At 49.1% G+C, this 21,602-nt stretch overlaps 1 protein-coding gene and 1 long non-coding RNA gene across 9 annotated transcripts in view; both read right to left on the bottom strand.

Annotated features, from left to right (window-relative positions):
• The window catches only part of BCL11A (BCL11 transcription factor A), a 75,091-nt gene that overhangs the window by 32,895 nt on the left and 20,594 nt on the right, over positions 1-21,602 (bottom strand). The window lies entirely within an intron of this gene.
• On the bottom strand, positions 1,869-15,066 carry LOC130157382 (uncharacterized). The gene is made up of 2 exons (XR_008824841.1): positions 6,642-15,066; positions 1,869-6,523 (listed from the first exon to the last, which is right to left on the bottom strand). It is a non-coding gene; the product is annotated as an uncharacterized LOC130157382 (long non-coding RNA).

Here is a 21,602-nt window from a genome sequence, read left to right as displayed (position 1 = left end):
TGAAGATCTGATGATTGCCCCAGCAATCAGTTGTTCAAATAGTTGAAAATTAAGACTATTGCACACAAAGTAAATTAAGTAATTTTCTACTCTCCTAGGGTCTCCCAAGTCTATCAGATTTCCCATGACTGGTATGTCATGCTGCCTCATTACTGTAAAGAAAATACAGCTCTGTGAGTCCTTTAAGTGGACTACCCTCAAAGACTCAGGGAAAAAAAGATCTTTGCAAACACAGATCCCCACTGCAAATGAAACGATGAGTAGCAATCGGCAGTGCATGTGTATCATGCCTTAGGCTGCATAAACCTCTGTAACCCCAAAAAGAGTGCATGCAGCTGCTCTCTCTGACACCAACTTTGTCAGCAGAGATGTTTTTGCTCGCCAACATGCCAGCAGAATTGGGGGCGAAGGAAAATGCCCCCCCCCCCCCCGGTGTAAAAAGCCTACAACCTGATCCTTAAGTGGGTACCACTTCAGCATCCTTAATACAGCAGTCCTACCTCTCAGTCTCCTTCCGAAAGTAAGTGTGCAAGGCAGATTTTTAGGCCATGGCTGATCATTTTTAAGTAAGCGTTCTGAACTCGGCCTGCAAACATTGCTACCACAGTGCTATGGGATGCTCTGTTAGCTTCAGCCATTAAAACAAGCCTTCAGCACGGGGACGGTGCTGCACCACTTCCCGTCGCTCCCTGGATCCCTTCCACCCTGGCTGCAGCATCTCAGAGAGGTTTTGTTCCCGAGCCCAAACAAGCTGGAATCGTTCCCAAGCATTTGGAAACCTTGAGCCGAGCAATAAGCACTTGGCATTATGGTAATCACCTGGTGGTGGCCGCGGTAACTTCATTTTACGCTGAGACTTTCATAGAAACCCTCTGGTTTTGGACTATTTTTTCTTTGCAGCAGAAACTCTCCCTGGTTGGTCTCAGGCCAAAGGTGAGCTTTTGTAAGACAGAAAAAAAATTAATCAGTCAACTTTTTTTCAGCTAAAAAGAGAGGGGATGGGAAAATCCCACTGACAACAGCTTTTTAAGACAGTTAGTCACAAGTTACCAAACAAGGGGACAAACAGCCACCCCACGTTCACATGCAAATCAGGCCCTCAAGGAACTGGCGCTTTATAGATTGGTGAGGAAAGCAAGAGGAAAAGAAAGCAAATGCTATTAACGGAGTTAAATATTTTCGTATGTGCTTCAAAGCATGTCCAGATATTACTTTGTGCTCTGCTTCTTCAGCAGAAGCTGGCCCATGAGGCCGGGCCCCGCCACGGAGGCCCATCAGGATGCACAGGGAACCCACCTTCAGTGTGAAAGATGGCCAAGAAACTGGAGCTCTTGGGTTCTTCCACCCTGGGGGCATTCTAGAAAGTCTTGACTTTCCAAAAACACCAGTCATGACTGCCCCAAACACCAGGTTCACCAGGGGAACCTTGAGAACCCACATTTCAACAATACTTGTCCTTTGGCATGAGGCTGGAAGAGTGTGTCAGTCCTTCAAGACCAGGGGGAAAACAAGAGGCAAAACCCGCGAGAGCTTGACGAAGAAGCAGGCACCCACTACCCAAATGACCCAAACAATAAGGCCAGTCACCGGGAACTGAGCCAATGCTCCTATGGACTCCTCACACATCTCTTTGCCTACAAATTCCTCTAGTTTGTGCAAGCATGGACTGTGGCAGCCCCTTCTGCTCCTCCAGGGTCTGTCTGCACTCAGCCATCAGTGAAGTTATACTCATGAAAACCTCTTGCACAGGCATGGAAATCTCCTGCCTGGATCAGGAAACTTCACCCAGCCTCCACAATCAGAAAAAAACCCTTCCTTTCATCTGTTCGGGTGTTTTGCATTAGCACAGGAGCACCCCTGAATGTATCTACATCAGCATTTTCATCTGGAGGAGATGCCTTGGTTGGCCCCACTTGCCATGTCTGAGTTCAGTGCAGCAAAGTTTTGTGTGCATTCTTATCAGGTGTTTTGCAAGGGAAACTAAGCAGAAGGCTTCACCCCAAAGTGTGCCAGACGCGCTGCGAGCCCCGCTGCAGGCGCAGGAGCCCAAAGCAGTGATGGATCCTGCAGGCAGTCTTGGACCAGTTCAGTGGGGACACTTGGCTTGGGCTACCACAGCACTGCAAGGCTGGGGCAGAGCTCCTAAAGACAGCATCTGGGACCTAATCCCAGGTGTAAAAAAGGCTGCAGGGTAAAGCCTGGGTCCAAGCAAAGCCTGAGCAGAAAATCCACATGCTGGAGAAAGCTATGAGTATGACAGGGTAGAAGAACATGACCACTCCTCAGCCACCTGCTGAAGCCTTGGGTCATTCAGAGCAGGGCTGTGGTGACCTGGACCTGCACAGCTATTCCTGCTGCCCCCAGGCCCCTGCCTCACCCACGCCTTGTCTGGGATGGGTGTTTGGAGAGGTCACCTACTCAGTAAAGGTGTGATTTGGAGAAATAACCCACACCTCAGTTGTCCATCCCAACCCAGATAAGCACCAGGGAGGAGTGTCCCCTCACCTGCCTTCCAAGTCCCCACACGGAAGTGTAAGTACAAAACAGACAGAAGCATCCCAGCACTGAGCCCAGTGCATTTTTCCTGGCTTGTCTGCAGTACAAGAGCCTGAGAAATGCCAGAAGCCTGCTCGCCAGCAGCTTATTTCCAAGTGCTGGGTGTTCAGGTCTTGCATTTCCCCCCTCTTCCTCCTCCATCCCTCCCAGCATGCAGGCACCTAAAAGGCGATCACCCACCATGGCACAAAAATGTTGCACAAGCCATGACTTTCCGCTGCTTACCCCTTATCTATCCTCGAGTCCTGATAAAACCGACCTATGACCTCCTGCTCCTTTTATTTATATTATTATTTCCTTTTGAAACCAGATTCACTCAGCTCTCCGGATACTAAAAGGGAGCTGCAAAGAGCCCAGCCCTGCTCCCGCTAGAAATGCTGGGATTTGTAATATTTTGCTTGGAAGTGGGTGCATGCAGAAGCCGCCGGTGCAAGCAAAACCAAACAGCGCCAGAGCAGTTTTCTCCTGTCCTTTCCCAACCAAGCCTGCTATTCTTGGGCACCATTAAACTGAGGAATTTTCCCTCTCCCTCTCCTGACAATACGTTACTGGAAAATGTTTATGCTGAGGATTAAATACCCATCCGGGCTGGAGAGCATGGTTCATTCACAGCTTCTGCTCTTCAGCGGTGCTTCCTCCGAGCTGGCTTTCAAAGGCTGTTTTGCAGCTCCCCAGCTGGGGAAGGCAGCCCATGGCCAGAACCCGCGGGTACAATCCGGTACGGCAGCTGGCAAGCTTGGGAAATCGCTCGGTGCACAACCGAGAGGGCTTGGTTTCAGCCGGACAAACATTTTCTCCACGTTGGCTAACATACAACGCTCTGCCCTCCCGCAAAGTGCCGGCTCACCCCTTATCTCTCCATCAGGGCTCATAGGGGTGGCTGCTTTTCCTCCCCCAGCGTACCGGATCAGGCCACGCAGACACCCGGCCAGGTAACTGGAAGGGGCACCCGCAGAGGTTCACGCCGACAGCCGGGACGGTGCCCAAACCCAAAGCTACTGCAAGCACAGGTGCTTCGGTGTTCGTGGTGAAGAACCCCATTTCTCCCTCAAAAACACTCGACGGAGTTTTATTTCCCTGCCGGCAGGCTCAAATAACATTTTAAATGCCAAGATTTATATGCAGACACTTACAAATGTATTCCATTATAGCCTTTGCAAAACTACATTTCAACCTAAACATTCAATTAATGTAATTAAATTGCTACCTGGCGGTATTATCTAATTTAACTTCGGATCCGTGCTATTGAAAAGCATGTGTCTTTTAGCACTCCGACTGGCAAGACATGTGATAAACAGACCTATAAACATGTTGGCTCAACTGAGCTGTTTAAAAATAAATTAGCAAACTATAAAAATAAACAGTAACATACATATGTACTCAATTATGAACCAACTCTAATTTTTGTTCTGAAATACTGTCTTTGACCTTAGTCATAAACAAGCACTATTAAAAAAACATAATATCTCAACAGACAGAAGGGCAGGGATTAAACACTCATTGAGTGCAGCAGAATGCAAAATAATGGATGAAAAGGAAGAAGAAAAGAAAGAAAAAGGGGGGGAGAAAAGCTCACCCTTTATTAAATGCAGCAACCTATACCCACCGCAAGCATTTATGTTGATTAAAACTGCTCAGACTCGAGATGAAAAAGTTAAAACCTACCGAAGTGCATATGGTTAAAAACCTGGCAAGGTCTAGGGAGAGGAGAGTTTAGCTTGTGGCCTGGCTTTGGGAGGGAGGGCAGCGTGGGTCCCACGGAGCCACCCGTGGCTCTCAGCTGCCCAGCTGGAAACCCCACTACCGTCTTTCAAGAATTCAGCCATCCCAAAACATGGCAGAAAGGTGGGAACCATCCTCACACCGGCCACACCAGAGCAGGGGGGAAAAACCAACCAAACAGATTTTTTTTCAAGACCGTAGAGCAGCATCCAGACCATGTTTTTGCCATTAATCTAGCACTCCCGTAAGAAAAGAACAAGGCACCGTGCTACGGCTGCCAGCGCCAGGAAGGAAGGAAGGCAGAAAAGAAGGAAGGATGGAAAGTTGATGCACAAAAGGCACACTTTGCACCCGGGACAGAGATTTTCAAGGCTTTCAAGCCACACATGAGGGCACCAACGTCTCTCCCCACAGCAAGACCCATGCCTGCATGTGTACCCATGAGCAAAACCTCACAAGAAACCCAAAATCACCAACCAAAGTAGTTGAGCAACTGCTAAGCACTTCCTCATCACCAAGAACCAACCCCAAACACCAACTACCAGCGGGCTGTCTCCCCAGAAACACCTTGTATAAATAAAAAATAGGAGGCAACTCATGTTCATCGACACACAGGCTTGAAAACAGGCAGAGAGAGGCGGGTGGAAGAAAGGCTTCGCCCCAGGCCACCTCCTCACCAGCAGTGAGACACGTAGACCTGGCCGCGCAGTCAATAACGAGGCAGGGTCTGACATTTCCCCGAACAAGTAGGGCTGCCAGTTGCTGAGACACAAACAAAACACCTACAAGGCACAATTTTCAATGGATGCAACAGGACGGGTCCATAGGAGCCGGTGACAGCACGCATATTTTTTTTTCCCCCAAGGACCTCTACATCAACAGAAGCAGGATGCTGGAGCACGATGTGCAATTCCAAAGTGCCAACTGGACGGTAAAAGAGGGTGGAAACAGAGAAGGACAGGGCTGTGCCAGGTCTCAGGGTTATTCGGGAAGACCACACAGCTTAAGCAGCGTGGGAGTCACTTCCAGCCATCGGAGCTGGCACGTGCCGCTGCTTGGTGGGGAGCAGCAATGGCCTCTCCTCCACGGTCCTCAACGCTACCAACAAACCCAAAAAGATTTTCCTTAATTTCTGGTGCAAATATTTACCAGTTTCCTCACCCCCACACCCCCTTTTTTTATTATTTCTGTAGATAAATGTCTACCATTCCCTTAAGCAACTGCTGGATGCTGCAGCTCCGGAATGACCACAGTCAAACAGCAACCAGCAAAGCATCAGAGAGCAACCAGGCGCTGCTCTCAGTGGTCCGACTCTTCTGTGATTTGGCAGCAGGAACATCTCACACACCTGGACTGAGCAGCACCTCCATGGATGTTAGCCATGCTTTGCTCCATGCCACAGTTATCCCCTCACACTTCTTTCAGAGCTGGGTACCTCACGTAATAACAGGCTCTGTGCAGACTGTCTGCTCCTTTCCTCTCTCTCTGGCAGAAAGCTTGTACTTGAAACCCAGCCATGTCCCAAGGCCACTTCCCCAGCCCAGACCTTACCCTGACCAAGAAGACGTCTCCCCTGACAATAAAAAACAGCAATTAAAGCAACATGCCGGTTTGAAAAGGAATGCCATTTGCTGCCCATCCTCCCTGCTTTGTTACCAATAAAACACTTAAAGACACTATTCATGCAGACATAAAGTGCTAATGGCTACCTGTTAACATGTTTCATCATGCTAATATTTTTTGCTCTGATTCTGACAGTTCATTTTTTGTTATTTTAAGCTAAGGGAGCACTAATCTGGGTTGGAACTGAAGGCTGCAAGAATTACACTCTACATAAAACTGCACGATTAATGACACAGTTTCCTTCCACCCTGCACCATTTTGTGGACACAGTATTCTCACGGCCAAGCTCTTTTCCAGGCTGTAAGTAGTTGGAAGTGCAGGAGCACAGAAGTAGCCTGGGAAGATAGTAAGATCGTACTGAAAAGTGGCATGAATTCTTGCCCGAGCCCCGCGTGTTTGAGGGTCTGACGGGAGGGGAGACAGCAACATCAATGCCAAAATACAGTGTACTAGAAAAGTCATTTTTAATGGCTCAAGGAGAAAAATTCAGTGGCCATTCTTACATGACTTCAGGGATGAGTCTTCAGGGCTAGAACATCTGCTGGTGCAAACTGGCCAGGCGGGTCCCACCTGATTTGCACCCCAAGGGCTGCCCTAGGTGTGACTACAGATCATTCACTGGCTCTTCTGGATGCAGCAAGAACAAAACTCCTTGGGTACCACCTCAGCAATCGCTGGCCGCAGCTGGATGTCTGCACAGGTACCCAGTGCCCGATGTCTTCCATACTCACATTGGGCACATCTCTGAGCTGTCTTATGTGAGCATACATTGAGAATACTCTTAGTGACATACACCGAGTTACACCAGATGAAAACCCACTTGTGTGGAAGAAGAGCCTGGTCCTCTGTGACTACCAACAGCGCGGGCCAGAGCCTTGATCTGATTTTCCATGGAGCAGGAGAAGAACAGAAGCTCTTTGGTCCCCAGAGCTGTCGCAGCTCTGCAGAGATACCCAGTGGCTTTGAGCATACACACAGGGACGTTTCCTTTCCCCAGCTTTGCAATTGTTTATTATAACAAATTAAGAATGCTAACGAGTCTTACTGGAGCCCGTTGCATGAAGGTTAAGGAACACGACTTATCTGATGCAATCGTCAACATAATGCAACCTCCCAAGTCCCAGTTCAGGCAAAATACACACAGGTAACCAGAGGGGCTGGGCATAACCTTGAGGGAGAGTGGAGGATGCTCCGGTCCAACCCACAGTGCCGGAGAGGACAGGCAAGAGAGCCCAGCAGAGGATGGGTAATCCCCTGCCAGCTTTTGTGTCTTCTTCTCCTTCCAAGGGCTCCCAGTCTGACCAGGCCAGAAAAGGGGCACACTGGTTCAACTCGACCTCTGGTCTCACCCAACACGGCTACTTTTATATGTTTTATGAAAAAGATTGCTCTACAGTAGACAAGAGAGACCTTTATTTGCTGGGCTGAAATGGAAACAGGGGCAGGCTTCACCTCCTATGCCTTGTCATCTGATTGCCACTGCTGCCAGGGCAGCGTCACGGTAAGTCGAAGTTGCCTCATCTGCAGACCCCGTAAGTCCAAGCAGTGCTACACGGCACAGCAGCAAGTGGCAAAGTGGGTGACAAAGGCTCTTCCAGCACAGGTGGAGAAGGCAGGCTGGTGTCTGATGGGGTTTTCCTCCCATGGGGTCACCCCTGCCCAGCACACTGCAGTCCTCCATCCTCTGCAAAGCTCCAGCACTGCTGCACTCAGTCTGCAAACAGGATTTTGCAGGTGTGGACCCCTCCAGCTCCAAGGGGAAGGTTGCTCTAATCCACCTAAACAGGGGCGAAGCAGAGAGGGGCCTGATGGCGAAAATAACCCCACACACACATTTCTAAGGTTGCTCCCACATTGACCTGGCTACCGCTACAGCTGGTTGGGGCATCTCAATGATGTTACCTGGAGGTTCAGCCCCTCGTGGCAAGTCACCCGTGCTCCCAGGATCCTGATTGTGATGGGCGAGCCTGGGTCCCCATGGGGGTCATTAGCCAGAGAGTGTTTACGTACAGTGAATCCCTGTGTTGAGCCCCAAGCCTTGCTGTGCCCACTGGGCGAGAGGGATGGGAGGGCAGCATGCCCAAGCAAGGAGGTTTCCACCCGCAAACCGGGTCGGGAGGCACAAAAGGCAAGAGAGCAGATAGCATTTTCGAGGGAGTAGAGATAAGAGGAGGTGGAGTTTCCCGATAAAGAGGATTTCCCTGCTCAAATATCAAAGGATTCACACGAAGAAAAGGGGGGAGAAGGGGAATTACATCAGTCTGAGGCACACTTTCTCTTTTAAACTCTGACCTTCTATTGTCTGTCTTCTTGACTAGGATTTAAAGGCCCTTTGTTGGGCTGTGTTACATGGTGTGATCTAGAAAGCCGTCGCAGATGAGGCACCATGGGCTTTCGGCTGCGCCGAGCTCGGGCTCCCCCCTTGCCTCCACCGGACTTTCAGAAGGCGTTGAGCCAGCTCAGATAAGTCAGCACTTTCTATCAACACCTTTTCGAAGCCAAGCCGCGGCGCGCCCTCCCAGCGCCCTGCTGCTGTGTCTCTTCCAGCACGGCCAACAGCCCAGTGGAGCTCCCGGCAGGGAGGTGGGCTGCTCCGTCACACCGGCCCGCTCCCACCTCCCCCCAGGTCCTCCCCAGGCTCTCCCGACAGCATCCCTCCCATCCCAAACACAAACAAATGTGTGAAGAGCAGGTGATGGAAGCGGAACAGATGCCTAAAATGGTTTAGAGTGATCTATGAGCATCTTTTGGTTATAATGCTCCATTAATGTGACATTTATGTGGGGAAATATAATACCGCTCACTTACGAGCACCCACACCAGCCAGTTAGGTTTCCCTGTGTGCGATGGATGATGCAGATAACTGGGAGGCTTTTGGCATGGCCAGGGACCCTACTGACAGGGTTACGGGGGGCAGGAGGTGCTGGAAGGGGATGTGCTGGGTACCACCGCCGCTATCCCAGAAAGAGCGGAGGGCAGGGGATGTTAGGCAGGGAGAGGGGGACGGAGCAAAGTCTCAGGACGCAGAACTAGAGCGAGCCGCAGAGGGGCAAAAGCATGGCTTGACCCATGGAGCCGAAGAGCCCCTCTCTGCAGAATGGGAAACGCGGTACCCGAGGAAGCTTTGACCCAGTCCTGAAGGCACAGCCTTGCCGTCCTCTCCAAGTGAGCTGCAGCGGAGTTAGAGCGCCCGTCTGAGTTTATAGCAGCCAGTGTCACACTTTGTAGCTAAATGCACCTTTAATGTCACCTAGGCCTAATAAGGGCTCCTGTTTTGTTACCCTGATTTATAAACATCGCTGCAGTGGGCTGGAGAAGGGACCGCCTCGCAACTGCAAGCTTTCGTTATTCCCTGCAAATGACTTGTTTGCAGCTTCTGAACTGCCTAATTTATTTTGCCCCTACATTTTGGTCATTCATCTAGTCTTTTCCTAATGGTGCTCTGAACACTGACACTTTGGGAAACGTCTAAAATGCCGTAACCCTTACACAGCTCATGGAGGTGAAAGGACCAAGGGCAACCACTGAATCTTCCCAGAACAAGAGAGGGATCATCCATCTCCTCCTCCCTCTTCCCCACCCGCCACTCTACCACAGGCACTGTTCTAGTCTCAGCATACTTGAGTAAAACACAAAACGAGGTGATGCAGCCATCTCAGCATCTCTGGACATCAAAGGCATGGTGTGATGGCCACAGCCTGTACCCAGTGATCTGGGAGGTGTCCTCCCTGCACGTTTGCTCCTACAGCTCTACCCACGAGAGACAGCATCTGAGAAATCAAGAGGCTGGTTGAATTTGGGCTGTGGCAATGCCATCCAGAGAAGACAAGGGAAAAATAAATTGACATCCTGTGCATCTCGGGCACATGGGGATAGGATGAAATCAGAATTTGGAGCCTGATCCAAAACTCAAGTCAACAGAAAGAGTTCCATGCATTCTGGCACCATGTTTCATCATTTAAGCGCACCTTCATTAGAAAATGAACAACTGAAGGCATTTCACTTTGCATGCCTAGCAAATGCAGTTGACAGCTTTCAGCTTTTCGGACCAAATGTATCACAGGGTGCTACCCCTAGCCTTTCAGTAGATGCCTAGAAATTCCCGAAAGGCATCTAGTGTCACAAGGAAAAAGCTGAAGACATAGAAAGTGTCACTAGACAGGCAGAACAAACACAAAACAAACTCCTACCAACAGATTCAATTCATGTCACCGTATTTCACCCACATTTTGCTCTACACAGATACCTTGAAATGGGTGCACACAACCAGAGCCACACCACCAGACCTTTAAAGACATGAGAGCTGCAGATTAAAAACATGTTGGAACGCTTACCATGTCCAGTGCCAAAAATGTGTCTCTAACCTGTAGGAAGAAATGGGTGTGGAGCTACTCATAGAAAGATCATTGCCCTTGTATGGCAGAGTACAAGGTCCTCCTCTTTGTTTCTCTCTTCTGAGAAAAACAGCACCTAAAAGATAACCAAGGAGCTGTTACGTGTCCCCAAATTTTTTGAGAAGTACATAGAAGCAGATGGGAAAACAAGGTGGGAATGAGAGAAATCCCACATGATTTGTGAAGACCAGATTTGCCGTGGACCAAAATGAACTGCTGATCTCGGCGCTCGGCAGAGCATGGTGCTTGCTACTTCTTTTTGGAGACTTCAGTCACCTCCTGTGTGGCACTGAATCGCTGCAAGTAGATACAAAAATGTACACAAAGCCTGAAAGTATTTCGTTGGAATTGAAGCTCAATTTACAGCTCCCAAGACTCAAGGGTGTGTTTGAGCAGCCCTTTGTTGCAGGGTTTTGTCAAGGTATGTTCTGACTTGTCCCCTGCATGGTTGTGCAGTAATTCTTGATACTGATAGTCAATTACTTTGTTCATGTCACTCAGACACTGACTTTTTTTTTTTTTTTTTCTTTTTCCCCTTCTCAGGAGTGTCTAATCAGGGAAAGACAACACACAGCTAAACCACAGCTCCAAAAGGCTAAAACACCCTGCCAGCCCGGGCTGGGGTCCACGGCGCTGCCCTCCAGTCCAGCCAGGCACCTTCTCCTTAGCCAGCACAGGCTGGAAAGCAACTATGGAGCAAAGAGCCCTCCTTAGCTCTCTTCAAACACGAGTGGGTCCGGGCTCCGCAGCTTGCTCCCGATGGGATAAGCACTTACCCAGGTAATCTCATTACAGCCATTGTTCTCTGAAGGTTAATAAATACTTACCAGGATGAGTAAAAGCTCCACAATCTGACCCCAATGCAGCAGAAATGATTGCTTAGGGCCAAATTTTCATACTCTGATTATGCTGAACACCACATTCCTCTGCTAGCAGAGCAGCACTAGCACCAAAATAAATGTGAATGCTTGCAGATAAGGTGTTGGCCCCACTTCTGGCCTCAAGTTTTTATGTTACCATCATTGTGATAGCTCTGAAAATTAGCAGATGCTGCCAATTCCTAACAAATACATTACTAAATTATTCTGAAAAACAGCAAAAACAAATTATACAAAAAATAAAATTCAAGGAGATGCCTTTCTCTCCAATTTCAACATGCAGAAGAAAATAATTACAGGTTTTTGTTAATTTAAGGAAATACTTCACTTTTTCTCCCATCAGACATGAGGTGTGAATTATGCAAACGCAATTCGAATTTGATGGGGTTATTTACATACTGTAGTCCCAATGACTAATGTAAATTTGAGAGTTAGGGAATCAAAAACCAGGTTTCTGAGAACTTCTTAGAAAGAGCAGCAGCCACCACCCTCCCCAAAGCCAGGCCAACACCGCTCCTTGGAAGAGGTGTTAGACATCCCTCGCAAGACGGAGAGCGGCACGGTCAGTACTCAGTAAAATCCTCCTCCGAACTCCTAGACTCCCAAAATACCACGGGCAAGGACAGCTTTCCATACCAACAACACACATTTCAAAGCGATGCTACTGTTCTTCAGTCAGGATAATTAAAACACATTATCCACCTGCTGCAAAACTCCTACTGGCAAAATGTGTAGGTAAGGTATACCTACAGATACGCCAGAAATCCATACAAAACCTCAGACCTGCGCAGGGCAATTGATCTTGCCACAACACTAAACAAACTCTAAATAAGACAAGGTGAGCAGATAACTATTTTTCAATGGAGGCTGTCAAACCGTTGCACAGGCATTAATAATTTAAACCTAACCCTCTCTGTATGAGGTCCATATCCTAATTAGTGCAGGACGTAAAACAGATTTTCCATTTGGTTTCCAAACAGAAAATTCAGAGGGGAAAACTGCATGGAAATGAAAGAAAAGATGGTTAGATTTTGGTTCAGTGACCAAAAGTTTTCTGAATTTTTCTCCTTTTTTTTGCCAGCTGAAGCTGTACCTAGATCACACTTTCCATAGTGTATTACCCGCCCAAAAAAGGTTCTAATTTTTCAGATGGACACACTACCACGTGCTGAAATTAAGAGACCGAATCCTACCCCTGCAACCAAACAAACACCACGCTGAGTTGAACTGTTTGTGACTTTCCCAAAGTCCCCCAAGGAATGAGGGAAAGTGCCAGGACCAAAACTTGGCCGGAGTCGCTGCATGTCCCTGCAGGCTGCTCAAGGAGGTCTTCAACTTGCCAGGGCCTGCGAGTGGCAACCAGCCTCCAACGCCAAGGCTTGCACGCACCCATGTCACAGTTCCACTCCTTCTCCCACCACCGTCCCAACCTCACGTTGAATGGTGGTGAATTGTATGTGATAATCAGAGTTGTCCGGCTCAAACCCAGAACTACAGCTGGGCAGAGAAACCAAAGAGGTGTTTCCACTTTGCCCTTTGCCCATGAAAACCTTAGCGCCAGAGCCTCCAAGACCATACGTTCCTCCACAGGTGTAAAGACGCCCATAAAGCACCTCTGCGTGCTCCCCCGAAATACACCCTGCACACAAATCACAGCCGGAGAGGCTCTCCCACGCCGGGAGGCAGCTAAACGGGAAGGATGGTGACAAACAGGGCGCAGGATTCAAGGGGAAGCAGGCCAGCCTGCCGGAGCTGCACACCAGTCCGTGCTGAGATATACAGGAAAAATGACATTTGCTTATGCCAGCTGTTGACCCCAAAGCCATAAGAAAAGATGCCAATAAATTCAAACGAGGGACTGCATTTTAAGCCGGCAATTACCTTTTGTAACATCTGCTTTTTTCTGCTAGTTCCACCCCAGCTTGCCTCAACGCAACGTGCAGAGCAGCTGCTCCCACCAGCCCTGGGCTGAACCTTGCTCTCCTGCCCCGCAAAGCCCACTGCCTCAGGTTTTTGGGGTGACGCCTCACTTCAGGAAGGCAAGGCGCCAGCCGCCCCAGAACAGCGTCACCCTGCTAAAGAGAAAAACATCTCTTGACATAACAGCCTTGCCAGCTACTGGCCTGCCACTACTCTTCCACAACCAAGGAAGGTTACTGAGAAAGCAGGGCCAGCCGTGTCTTGATCTTGCCAGGTGTCTTTGATCCCTATCAATCTAACTTTAAAGATAGAGATGATAGTAGATCCGCTGTCTAAGAATGCCCTCCAAGCAGCAGATGTCGGGGAGAGGTCTCCTACCAGCTCTTTTTTCCACCCACAGCTGGCCCAGAAGAACCCAGTCTCCAGCACAGACCCTTTTGAACTCCTTTCCCCCTACACCTCCACTCGGGATGACCACCCCTTGCGCCACCCACCCGCAGCGACAGCTGGCGATTAAGGTGGTTACATCTCCAACAGACTTCTGGACCTAGCTTTGCCCTGATCTGGTTTTAGGGCAGAATAAAGTTGAGCAGAATCTTCTTGCTTTTTAGCCAAAAACAGGCAAAACAAAGACGTTCCCAGCAGCAAAAGGAATGGATTGCACCAAGAGACCTATTAATGAGTAAATTGTACTTACCATGTGCTACATGCATTTGGATAGACGCTCCAAAGGCAAGCAGTGGTGCGGTGTGCACGCTTGCCAGCTGGTCACATCTAAACAGTCCCCACCTCAACACACCTTGGCTGGTAGGGCCGTGGCCTGGCGCTGAGCTGGGGACACAGGTGCCCATGCTCCAAGGGATGGTGGTTTAGGTACCCACTCCCAAAACATTCACTCAAACACTGCGACCTTCCAAGCCCGGGCAGAGGGGAAGACCAGCTAGAGCTCTCCATCCTCTCGGGTGCCAGATTACATTTCCATGGCAGCTGCTCCTTTTGTCTACACCCAGTAAAGCCAAACCAGCCTAAAATTTAATTTAATCTGCTGTAAACCCAAGTGTCAGGCACTTAGATGGTAGCTAAAAGCACCACTCTCAGATAACTGAGTGACACCAGCTAATAATAGCCTATGCATTAGGAGAGCGGGAGCGGACATTTTGTGTAACCAAAGAGGAACCGGTGTCTGGGAACAGCCCGGGGTGGCCGGTCTCAGCCCCGCCAGCAGCAGAGGCCGCGTGCAGAGCCCACCCGGCCTCTTATGTGATTAGCTGCACTAATACCACCAGTGACCTCCCTTTCAAGCTCGGAGGCAACAATAGTCCTGGCTTTTGTTAGCAGGAGAACAAAATGCCACCTTTTACAGCTCTGCAATCATAGCTGGCTTCCCTTTTCATCTTCCAGAGGCTCGGCACCAGACCTTGCTCACCAGGGAGCTGGTTAACCCTTGCCGGGCAGCCCGGCTGCACTGGGAGGGAAGGGTGGCAAGCTCCCCAGGCTCATCTTCTCCCACATCTCTTCCTTTGCATGGAAAACACCAAACAAGCCCTTTCTGGTGGAGGATGCAGTTGTGCAAGAGGACTCTCCTCTGCCAGCTGTTGCTGTAGGCAGCAAGTACCTGGTGGCTACTTCAAGCCCCTCCCGTGCATCAGCAGGTCACCAAAATCCATGCTGAGCTCTCACTCTTCCCTTGGGAACTGTCTTAATGAATAAAACGCACCTACTGACCAGGAACCAGTTTACCTTAGGTGACCTTCTTTTGTCCAACCTCAAGAAGAGCAGTTTAGAAGAAAAGGAGACCATGTTTTCCAGAGCAGCGCTTCCCAAAGCTGCCAGGGCTCAGCAACTCTCCCAGCAGAAACGGCAAAGCCACGTCTCCTGGAAGGGATGCTCCTGGCACATGGTGCCAATGTGAACACGTACCTGGCCGTGTGCGCAAGGTTCTTCCCAAAAGAAGGGGACAGATGCTCAGAGGTGCTTGCTTCCCACTGCCCACAGGGGGATTCCCAAGGGAGCAGGCCACTTCATCCCCCCCCACACCCCTCCCTCTCTCCTTCCTCCCAACAAGGGCTACAAGGAGCGCAGGGAGCCTTCTCCCAGGGCATGCAAGGGTCTTGGATGCACAGCTGACTGCACGTGTCAGTTATGCTCCAAATGGGTTGTCACAGGTCAAGGTTCTGCAGGCAGCAAAAGCAAACGCTATTTTTAGACGGGATAAGGTCACGGTGCTTTTAGAGACAGTGAGGGCTACAATAAAACCTATTGATCAGTCTCTGGAACTAGCGCTCCAGAGAGACGCCTAAATTGAAACAAAAATTGCCTGGCCGTTTTCTCTACAGGCTCAGTGGGTAAAAGCTTGTTGGACTCTGTCTCTTTCAGGAGATAAAATAAGTAAGAAGAACCTACGTACAGACCACAGTTGTCCATTTAAGCGGATACACGGGGGGGGTAAAGGGGAAGTGGGACCCACAGGAGAGGCCAGTGAAGCTCCGAGCGTACTTCTGCCGTGGCAAGAAGCCAGCCGCCCTGGGCGAAGGCCATCCTGCCCTGCCCGTGCCTCCCACCTCTGCAGCCCGCCTGCCCAACTGGGGCACAAAGGTACCAGGGCAACCTTGATTTTTAAAAGAATTAATGTTTTACTCGGGCCTTGGAGGGTAAGGAAAGCCTCTGAAGGCATTCATCACTGGGGTGCCTGACAGCACACACACCTCTTTGGCTGTTTGTGTTTTGGCAATGAAGATCACCCAGCTGGCACGTGGAGGCCCAAAGATGGAAAAGAGATCCGTATTTCAGCCAGCCAAATTATTTAACTGGATGGCTCACACACTTTCAAGGTTTTCACAACAAATTCCAAGCATTTATCCGGGCCACATAAGACCTTTCACGAAAAATAACCAAAGCAGTGGACTATCACACCTGCAAGTTCAGCCACAGACGTAAAGCTTTAAGCCCACCACAGGCACATAAATACCTCTCCATCACACGAAGCTCTTTATTGTATTGGAGACTTGTGACCACAGGGACAAGCGTGAAACCGTGCAGTATCTTCATTCATCATCTGCCCCACTCCCACAGCCTCGCTCACAAACAAAACATGCCACGGTAAACATAATCCATACATCACACCCTGACACGAGTGACCCCATTAGCGAGCTGAGCCTGTCCTAGCCAGAGCACCCGACCATACATTAGCAATACAATGACCGATACGTTTGCAGGCTATAATAATAATAGTAGTAGTAGTAGTAGTAGTAGTAATAATAGATAAAGACTATTGAGCTATGAAATGCTAGTATGGGTTATGGGATACATAGTTTACTTTCTACTCCAGACAATAGCTACATGAGCAGAGAGACACACTCAGCTGCTCAGGTAAAAGCAGATCGTGCAGGAATCAAAGCACCCGCAAGCCTGCAGCGTGGCTTGCTCACCATTGCACAGCTAGGTTAGGCTGCAGTTTAAGCTTCTGCATAATAGGTGTAACAAGATGCAAAATCTCAAACAGTATTACCCTGTGCAGTGGCTGCACTACAGAGGAATCACAATAAAAATCATGTTTCAAAGCAGTACAGTGATTGTGATTCAGAAAAAAAAAAAACAACCAAAAGATGGGCTGATTTTTCCAAAAAAGATAGAAAAGCCAAGATAATTATTCTTTTATTTCGGAAATCAGTCTTGGATTTTGTTTGATTTCTTTATATAAAGGTCCTTAGGCACCTACCAGTACTTCTTACACTTTTATGATTATCTGCCTATTACCCTGTGACTCTAGGACAAAGTTTGAGATAAAATTATTATAGTAAGTAAGGACAAAGTTACATGGGAATTAAGGACACTGCTGCAGCCTCTCATCTTCTTAACCAACAAAATTAATGAAGCTTTAGTGGAATATATGTCTGAGAAAATTCAAAGCTAATTTTTGTTTATAATTACTGATACCATACAAGTATGCTTTCCAGAAAGCCTACTCTATCACTCAGAAAGCAGATGCAAATACGGGTATAAATACAGAGTGCAATGAAGCCTGTGGTAAAGCTCACATTAACTGCTGTGCAGTCAGATTTTTACCCCATATATGTATATGGGTACATGCAGACGCGCTCCTCTGGCGATTTGTGACAGACATCACTTGCATCCAGGCTCGAATCGATGCCTGACGCGTTCTCCAAGTTTTTTCCTAGACTTCAGTGGCTGTTAGATGAGGCTCCGTTAATCTGAACATAAATAACCGTAACAGGTTGATCCCAAGCTCCTTTACGCTGCTGTGCCTACCAAGTGACTCTCCGGGCTGCAGGGCAGCCGCTCAGGATTTACGCCCAAGGTAACTCCAAGCAGGATCTGCCCCATCAGGCACTTTCCTCCACGCCTGCCCCTGACCTCAGGTTTTGCATGAGTGCAGAAGCAAGGAGGGGATCACAAGCATCCTCTACCCCTACCGCTGCTCGACAGGGGCTTTTGTAACCTGCCTGGCTGCTGTTGGGCATGAAACCGAAAAGTTGAAGAGGCTGGCATGGCAGCAAGCGGCTCCCTCGGTTTGTTTTACTGCAAAACGCATCTGGGTTTCTGGGCTTCCAGTGCAAGGTGGCTTCGGGAGCAGCACCTCCATGAGACGGGGCCAGGACACAATGCCTGGCTCCCCTGAGCCACCTCCATCCCTTGCACGGGGAGGGCACAAGGCACTGAAGGATCCAGCTTTTTTCCACAACTTGGGAGGGGGGAATAAACCCCTAAACTTTTAAATTTTTTCTTTTCCATTTATTTCTGAATTAGCATTCAGCATCTGACACCGCAACACGGATAGCTAAAAATGTGTGCGCGGATATGTCATCCATGAACAAAGTGGCTCATGTTTGTTCTTTATTATTTAGGAAATGCACATTAATTACTGCAGATTTTCTCCTATACATCTACTGTATCTCAGACAGAATTGCTGAGAAGGTCTGCAGAATAAAAATGTATGGGGTAATTAAATGGATATTTATAATTAGAACTTAATAATTTGCATCAGGGACAAATGAGCTCTGATTTCAATCTGTAGTGCATTTAGATTAGCCTGAAGATAGTGTAATTTGATGTTTTATAGTCCTCCTCTCAGATTATGAAACAATACAGTGTCTTTAAAGCAGCCGTGTTTGTGTCAGGAGTGTGTTAAGAAGAAGCCGCAATGAAAATGTTTGACAACGTGAAAGCAGCTATAAATTACATGACAACTGTGTAAAAGTCTTGATGAAACAAATAAAGGGCTGACCTATAACGCATCTGATTCAGCGCCGCACCCGGACCGCTCGGTGCTCATGCCGGCGCAGCAAGCGCATCCTTACGCACGCGGCTACTTAGCACCGAGAAAGCTGTAAATTATCACTAGTCAACAACATGGATTTTTAGTCGACATTTCAATCAGTTTGAAGTAGAAATACTGCACCGCCTGCCCAGGAGCCTCTTAGCCAGCTGGCTGCTGGGCTGTAGCCTTTCTGGTCCAGCCCTGTTAGAGCCCCATTGTTCCCACCGTACAGTATTTATCGTGGGCTCTCCAGACACAGGTACTTGACTCGCCTTGTCTCTTGGACGTATAACCTACCTTCACCACTGACGCCGTTCACCCAGATGCTGGGATCCCCCACGGAGCCCACTACCTCCCCCGAAGACTTACAGGGCAAATTTCTGAGGGACGGGGCAGTGCCCAACCCCAGCCAAGCACGCACCCCCAGACCAAGTGCAGCATCTCCACAGAGCTCAAACGCGGAGCAAGAGGCGAAGCAGCCAAAGAAGTGAGGCAGACGCCTCGCAGCTAGAAAGGTCTTGGGAAAGAGAGGGTTGATTTGGAGATGCAACCACGTCTTTGCTTTGCTTCCCAGCTCTGCCCAGCCACCAGCAGGGAAGAAGGGCAGCTTGGCACGGGTGGCACTGGGCTCTCGTCCCTGCTCTGCCACAGCTTTCCTGCCTTAGCCGGGGCAAGTCACCCCACTTGTGCCATGCTGTAAAACAGTAGTTGCTTATCTCGCCCCGGTATTGCGAGGGTGTATGCATTAACATCTCTGAGGCACTCAGGTCTTCACGTAATGGATGCCAGAGAGGTAAACGCCATGATCAGCTGATAACAGGGAGTCCTGTGCAGGCATTACACAGGGGAGCTGCGCACATACGTAAGCAAACACCTGGGAAAAAAGACAGAGGTGCCAAGTCGCTGGGAAGTTCACAATCAGACCAGTTACAGTCTGACACACTACACAGAGAGCAAGGGAAGAACCAGTTTCAGGAGGGAGACTTCCAGACCCAGAGCCCTGGCACTCAACACCGTGGAGCTGTATCCCACAGCCTCTCCCCAGCTTTTGTACTTCCCTCACGCGGAGCAGAGCTCAGTGCACCGCACACCATCAGCTGCTGGCTGAAAATGCAAAGGGGAAGAAGAGGAAAGGAGGCTGTGATTTTCAAATTGCCATGGTTCAAAAATCCCAGCCTGCTCAAACACCAAGACTCGCACCCGCTGCGAGGCTACCAGGGGAAGCTTTCGCCAGCAAAGGCTGCCCCTGCGCTTACCCCATCGAAGGGGCACAGGACAGGCAGGTGACCAACTCCTACCGACCCTCTGTGTCTCCAAAAGTGCCACCCTTTGCAGCAGGGGGGAGCCTGCATTCCCCTGCCCATGCCCCTTCTGCGCATTTTGAAATCCAGCTGGTGTCAGTGGGACAGAAAACAAGGCACCAAGATCTTCCTTTGAGGACTTTCTTGTTTGACCAGAGTACACGTTATTCAAATCAGCTAGAGTGAAATGCAGTTAAGCTGCTGTTTGTTCCAGCACGATGAGACTGGCCTGTTAAAAAGCAAAAAATGTCAGGATGTTACAGGCTCAGCCTTCTGCCAAGACTGGTAAGTAGCTGAACAACTGTCAGAAACAGACAGCATAATCGGGGGGGGGGGGGGGGGGGACACAGACAGAAAAAAAAAAAAAAAGCCAAACACAAAAAACACAAATCAACCCTGAATTCAGACCATGCTGGGTGCCCTTGGGAAGCTCTGACCCGGCACTTACGCTGCAAGCTCCCAGGTAGCATCTGCCACAGCCCCATTTGCTACATCCCTGCCAAATCTGCCTCTTGCAAAGCAAGTAACTTCAAGAAAAAGCAGCGGCAACCCAGTAAAGATCTCTGATTTCTCTTCATTCTCCCCATCCCAGTGTTACAAGAAAGCACCTGACATCATCTGCGGCCCAGCAACGTCCTGTGCTGGCTGGGTGAAGGCTGGAAGCACAGCCACCTCAGATCTGCACTAGGGGGGCAACTGGATTTTTTTCTCGTAAAGTTGTTTCAGTGGGTGGGTGCCACCGCATAAAGGTGCTATCGCTCACGGGCTGCGGACCTGCACTCGCTCCATCCCTCGGGCTCACCCCCCCAGCCAGGCAGGTATTGCCTTACAGATGCTTTTTGAATGTAACTCCTGCTATTTCTGAAATCTCCCAGACACACGCACGCCCCTCCTGCTCTCGCACACTCTCAGAGTTTAATTTGCCTCTTGGAACACCAAAACTACACCACCCACCCCCCTGTTTTTTTTTTTTGTCCTGGGCCCTCGGGTTACTGGCACAGTGACAACTCTTTTTTCCCAACAGTGAGCCAGGAAAGATGATAGAACCTGCGTGCGTGGCCAAGGGACTGGTCTCAACTGGTTCAGAGGGAAAAAAAAACGGAGCTGTGTCTTCCTTCCCCCCCCACCCCCCCTTCTCGCCTTTAGCCAAAAGACCTGGGAGCATTTGATGTAGTCAGCAGGTATGAAAAAAAAAAATAATAAATAAATATTGAAAAGGCTGGCCGGCTCCAGGCCTGTGACACTCTCTCATCAAAGTCTGGACTTCAGCCAAGTTCATCTGTTAATGGAGAGCCACAGCCAGGGCCTCCCCCCCACTCCCTCCCCCCCCCACTCCCTCCTCTACCTCTTCCTCCCTCCTAAAAAACTAGACATCGATTATGTCTGTGCTTTTCCCTTTCTATTCAAGATAAACAAAGTGCTTCAAGTTCAGGGCACACCCTGGGACCCTTGACAAAGCAATCTATCATCCTGTCTGCTAAACCAGTCTGGCCACACCACCGCCGAGGAGACTAATGCTTCCAGTGTACAATTTTCCCTTTGTGCTGCTGCCCTATTACTAGTAACCTCTTTTCTTCCCTACCTTCCCAGGAGCAGATGTGCTTGACCACTTTGCCTAAGCCCCTCCTGGCAAAGGCATTTGTCACTGAAAGCAACTTCAAGAATTTTTTTTTAAAAAAAAAAAAAAAAAAAAAGGAGCCAAGCCCCCGCCTGCCCCCTCCTCTCTCTGACTCCTTCTCCATCCCTACGTCCACCAAAGAAATCCGGCACAGAGCTTTATTTTCCCTTCCCCACTGAAGACTTCTTTTTAAGGAGTGAGTTCGGGTTTAAATCATATCCACTAATTCATTCTGACTTGCAATTAAATGCAAATACACTTTTATAGCCAGCATGGAGTGTATTAATTTTAACAGCAAATGACAAAATAAGA

Source organism: Falco biarmicus, chromosome 12 (assembly GCF_023638135.1).
Source record: "Falco biarmicus isolate bFalBia1 chromosome 12, bFalBia1.pri, whole genome shotgun sequence".
Lineage (NCBI taxonomy): Eukaryota > Metazoa > Chordata > Aves > Falconiformes > Falconidae > Falco > Falco biarmicus.
This window is presented reverse-complemented; position numbering and strand designations above follow the sequence as displayed.